Below are 6,415 nucleotides of genomic sequence, written 5' to 3'. Positions count from 1 at the left end.
ACGTAAAACATATCAAAGAATAACTAAGTCGATCTAGGACCTGCACGTTACGATGGACCTGTTAAACGGGAAAAAAATAAACCACGTAAAAACGTTTAACCACACACGCATGTTGCGCCGTGTAAACTCGCAAAATTTAGAACGGATCGTAAAACCAAAGTTTTGCGAAAAATGAAAAGTATAGAGAACTAAAGTTGAAAGTAAAAAAAATTGTGAGGTTAAACTGCAAAGGATGCAAAATTTTGGGGTTAAAGTAAAAAAAATCAAATAGTCTTAGATTAAAAGTAAAGATGAAAAGTTTTGAAGTCAAAAGGAAAAAAATCAAAAGGTCCTACTATTTACACCCAATTTTTATATTTTCAATAAGTGATTTGACATTAATAAATTCAAATTTGTATTTTTCTTTTCTAACTTCCAATATATAATGTTTTATAAAAAACCAAATATGGTTTTACGATGTGCTTATTTTTGTCTACGTTTTGATATAAATTTTATAAAAAACGGAGCGGTATCAAATATAACGTTTATAAGTAGTTATAAAATTTTATATTCCGTTTTTTATAAAATTTATATCAAAACGAAAATAAAAATAAGCGTATCACAAAACCGTATTTGTTTTTTAATAAAACATATTATATCAGGATTTATAAAAAAACACAAATTTAAATTTATTAATGTTACATCACTTGGTGTAAATAGTAAAAAGTTGGGCGTAAATAGAATCACGCAAAAATCAAATAGTTTTTAGTTAAAAGTAAAGAATCAAATAGTTTTGCGTTAAAAGTAAAAAAAGTTCAATTTTTTTTGAAAAACTCACAAAGCATAAGTTACAAAATTTTTATGCTTAAACATGTTGAAAATTATAGTAATGGGTAATGGGTAATGAATTATATGAGGAATGATCCACTAAAAAGTGGATTTTGCATAAGTAGCCTAAGAAGGATTGTGATGATGATGACATGTGACACTTCTAATAAGTATGAATGAAGGACATTTTGGTCCTTATAAATATGAGTAAAAATAACATGTGGCACCCCTTTAGTTTTTTAAAAATACAACAAAAAAGTCTAGTATACAAAAATTTAGCACAAAAAATCTAGTACAAAAAATATAGCACAAAAATGTAGTACAAAAAAATATAGCAAAAAAAATCTAGTACAAAAAAATATAGCACAAAAAATTAAGCAAAAAATGTAGTACAAAAAAATCTAGCACAAAAAATTGAGAAAAAAAAATTTAAGACAAAAAAATTCAGCACAAAAATATAGTAAAAAAATTCAGCACAAAAAATGTTATACAATATAGAAATACAACACATTTTAGTGGCTTTTTTAGACTTCGTATTTTATATAGCAATATGGTACTCAAATTAAAGATAAAAAGACGCTCGATTTTACGGTGAAATTTTTATGACAAAATAATCATATGAAAAAGTTATGAATGTTTAAAAAACGGGGGGTGGAATATGCATGTGTCTTGCATGTGGAAAGAGAAAGTCCATAAATAGGATTCTTCCAAGATACCCTTGCACTCCTCATTTCTCCTATACTTTCATCTTAACCATTGATTTGAAAAATGAATGGTTAAGATTTCTTTTCATCCTACTTAGGCAAAATTAACTTTTTATTTGATATTACCCCATATATCATATATGTTAATATTGATCTATTGTATATATAATAATAATGCATTAATGCATATGCTCGTTCTTTTTGCACCCAAAACCAAAACACCGTAAAAAAAAATACAAATTGTTTATTTGTTAAAAAAAAGTGAAATTATACATTCCAGATCTAAACCTAAAACAACTTAAGCGACGCGTTAAAACCCTTTTTACAATTAAAAACCCATCTCATATACATTCCAAGATCTGAATACCCCAAAACCTAAAACAAATACCAGATCTCAAACCATCTCGCATTCCGGATCTCGAACCATCACCGGTGCCCTAACTTCTTCGAAATCAACTGAAAATGTTCCATAGAATCTGTTTGGATAGGAGTCATGCGAGTGAACGTTGTAGAATCTGATAAGGTACGTAATCAAAACTTAGATTTGAACTTTGATCTTATATATATTTGAACACTAGGTTATTACCCGGGATTGCTTCCTGGGCTCGGGAAACTTAGTTATATCAATTATTATTTGTTATTAATACGACCTCATTACATCAAGCATCTCATTGGATTCAACAACAATGTCTTCACATCACCAGATTAGATCATAAACCCATATTAGAGGTCAAACAAAAGCACAACAGGACCACATGAATAACATCATTTCCATATTTACTTCAATGCACTTACATGATCGGGTGATTTGGGATTTTGTAAAAATGTTTGTTCTTGTACTTCTTAAAAAAATTACATAGAATTCAAGAAAACAAAATAATGACTTCAAGAACTATACTTTAACACCCAATCTGATTGAGCAAACAGATGTTGACCAAAAGTCAAACAGTTGTTGACCAAAAGTGAAACAAATGTTCAACCAGATCCATTGTCTTCTTATATTTTAGGACTATTTTCCTCTTCAAAACACTGTTCAACCTAACATGGGTTTCCATGAATTGTTGACCTAAAGTCAAACAGATGTTAAAACCACTGTTTGAGTTATTCAAACGTCTGTTGAATACTAAATGAGATATTGACCAAAAGTCAATCAGATGTTGACCAAGAGTCTGTTGATACATATTATGTGGACACGACTCGGTTCGGTTCGACTCGGGTCGGTTCGGCTCAAGCCCAACGTCACGACATTCCTCCGTCGTGCGTCCCAGAGTTCGACACGCGAAGCACGGAGCGCCGCGAGCCGGTTCCCGCTGCCACATCATCATGACATCATCATGATGATGTCATATACTTTGACCAAATGCATTTTGCAATTGTTGGCATGGAATTTACGTAAAGATTACATGAACTGTTATTTGGGCCAATCAACTACCTTGCATGCAACACCAAATGAACATGGGCCGAAACCTTGACCATTGGGCCGAACCTCATAACCAATCGCACAAGTGAACCAATCGCACAAGTGAACGGATCGCACAAATGAAGCATATATATATTTGCTGAAATCAATTGTTTTAAAGTGAGAAGGGATGCACAAGACAGAACATATACCCGAGTGTTCTAGTCAGAGTTTGCAAAGGATTATTTTGTAAACATTGATTTGTAACCGTTTCAAGTATTAATACATTGGTGTTAATCTTTGAGTCTCGGTCTCCTTCTCGTGTTCTTGTCGTGTTCTAACTCGGTCTGCATCTCCGGTTGGATTCCGCACAACCGGGTGTGTTTGTACGCAAGGATTAGGCGACTAGATCCTCCCCTAGCCGGACCTACAAGTGGTATCAGAGCCTTGGCTCTCTTCCTTGTTAAGACCGAGTCGTTTTTCTTGATTTTCAGATTTTGTTCTTGAAAAAGTTATATTTTTTTGTCTGAAAATTGTTAAAAAATCAGTGAATATCTTGGTATTTTGCTATAAGTTTTGACAAAAACCTTGTTGGAATACATTTATACATGTTTAGATTTGGTTGTTATTGAAACTTTTGTGCAAAATTCGTGTTCGATGATTTTTCCGGCGACCGGAAAACTCATATTTCACCGGAGTTCTTGTGTATCTTCAAAGTGTTCTTGAGTTGTCTTGATGTACATCTGAGTTTGATCCTTTGGTTGGTGAATTGTTGTGTTGTAATGTTGTTATTATTATAATATTGTTGTTTGAAGCTTGTGCACGAAAGTATGATGGGTGTCAGTTTGAAAATTATGTTTTCAAGGTATGGTGAGTTGGTGAGATAGCATGCTCTATGAGTGTACTTTGTGTCAGGAGGATAGAAAGTCAAGATCTCCAATTGCTTAAAATACTCAGTCGCACAACATCCAGTTAGCCGCACAAGATATTGGAATCGCACAAGAATTGGGTTTCAATTTGGGCTTCTGATTATATCACACCTTAAAGTGGGCTTCTGTTGGACTTTTGTTTGGGCTCCAGTCGCACAAGATTGATTGATTATTTGCACAAGAATTGAATCGCACAAGATCAATTATTTGTACAATATATGTAACCGCACAAGATAGTGGGCTTACACAAGAACCGGGTTTCCATTTAGACTTTTGATTATGTCGGACCTTTAAGTGGGCTTCTATTTGGGCATCATTTAAATTATATTTGGGCCTTTTTATTAGTCGCACAAGATTTGTATCGGTCGCACAAGACTTGTCTACTCGCACAAGATTTGGGCTTCATATAGAAGTTGGGCTTGCACAAGGCTGTTTTGTCATTAAAGAAGTGGGGTCAGCATTTAACCCATTGGGCTTCACCACCTTTGGGCATCTGATTCAACGATCATCTTTGGATTTTGTTATACATTGTCAATATTGTTAAAAATTTTACATAAGTGTTGTAACCGCCTGTTTCAAGTGTGTTGATTAGGTATTCATCATCAAGCAGTTAAAATGAATCCAAGTTGGTGGGGAACTCCGTCTCCAGATGAGGGAAAGTACAGTAATACTAGTTCATCTCCCTCGTGGGCCGAATCTCCCGTATCTACTTCTTCGCAAGCAAATGCTATACCTACCGGTCAATGGGCTTTTGTATCAAATCAGACGCCCAGTATTCAAAGCATTTTATTAAGCGAGAGCGAAACCGGAAGCTTGAATCGACCTCCAAAGTTGATGCACCTAAACGAATATCCGGGATGGGTTGATAGGTTCTACACTTACGTGCTAGGGCAAAATACAGAATTATGGCTACGTTTCACCACATATTTTGATCAAACGATAGAGGTTGCCGCTTCATCTGCTGCTACGTTTGCCGATCTTCCTGAAGATCAAAAGAAGATGTATGATCTGGAAAAGAAAGCATACGCCATTCTTACGCAGGCGTTAAGCAAAGATATCTACCATCAGTTTGTTAGTTTCAAAACAACGAAGAAGTTGTGGGATGCGTTGAAGACCAGAGGGGTAGGTAATGAAGCAACACGTCAACTGCGACACGACCTACTCAAGAAAGAATTCGATGGCTTCACGTGTATGGATAAGGAATCGTTGGGAGACATGACAAGTCGGTTCTATCACTTGCTTACAGAGTTGGGTAATTTTGGGGTTGTGACGACTCCAGTGGAGGTAGTAAAGAAGTTTGCTGATGCATTGCCACCCCAGTGGAATAGTTTCTTGGAAATTCTGAAATACAACGGGGTTTTGGCTACAACAAACATCAACGACTTCGTGCAGCTTTTGGAGAACAAGGATCAGGAAGAAACTTTAAAGGCAAAGAAGGTTCCAGTTCCACAGAATCCAGAGATGTATTATGGAACCTCCAGCACCTCTTCTGCAAGACCAGTGAATCATGCTCCTCTTCAGACGGCATTTGTCACGAGCAGAGACTTATATGGCAACCCGATACAGGTTCCTGTCAAGCCAGCTCCAACAACAGACTTGTATGGAAATCCTCTACAGCCAGTTCCTCAACAGCAAGCCTATCGCTCATCTACCGTAGCAACTGATCTCTATGGGAATCCACTTCCTGCTCAACAACAAGCTTGTTATGGAAGCACGTCATCTGCAGGTCAGCAATCTAAGCCAAATACAGTACGGCTCGACACTTCAAGCTTTTCAAAGGTCTGTGTGGAAGTAGCAAAGGAACACATGGAGCTGCTTAACACTTTGGTGGGCGCATACTGTGGGTTAGTGGATGGTCAGATTGGCAACATTAATCTGACACAAGAAGACTATCAGCAGATTGACAAGGAAGAGATGGATTTGATGGACATCAAGTGGGCCTTTGCTAGTGCTGTGAGGAGGGCAAAGGATTTCATGGAGAGAACAGGCAGAACCAGCTTGGAGAGCAAGAAAGACACCAAGTATGGGTTCGATAAACAGGCAGTGAAGTTGTCACACCCCCAAAATACCACATGCGGAAATCCCCGCGAGGCGTGTGACATACCAGGATCCAAGCCACCAATCACATTGAACTCATGAATATAATTAAATAAAACTCACTCATTAACATAAAGGGTTACAAACGTTACGTATCACTCATTGTATACAGCGGAAGCATAACTCATTTGTTAAGTGTTTCGTAAACCATGTGTACATAAACCATTAAGCTTGTTTTGAGATTCCATGTATCACGACCCATGACCACTCCAGCATCCCAGACAGCAAGACCCAATGATATAAACCTACAACCTGCAAGCATGCAGACAAGTGTGTCAGACAACGCTGGTGAGTTCAAAGTTTTGTTAATGCGTTTAGTTACCAGGTATGTGTATAAAACAGTTCACCGATTCAACAGTTCAATAATTTGATTTGATGTTGTTATTACTCGATTACCGTATATGGCGGCTAGATGTGAATGCCCAACCCCAATGCCTCCATTTAGGCATTGGTCATGATGTCAAGGTATCAAACAACCT

This window comes from Helianthus annuus, chromosome 13 (assembly GCF_002127325.2).
Source record: "Helianthus annuus cultivar XRQ/B chromosome 13, HanXRQr2.0-SUNRISE, whole genome shotgun sequence".
In the NCBI taxonomy this organism is placed as follows: Eukaryota; Viridiplantae; Streptophyta; class Magnoliopsida; order Asterales; family Asteraceae; genus Helianthus; species Helianthus annuus.
The sequence above is the reverse complement of the archived record's forward strand: the minus strand, read 5'-3'. Positions refer to the sequence as shown.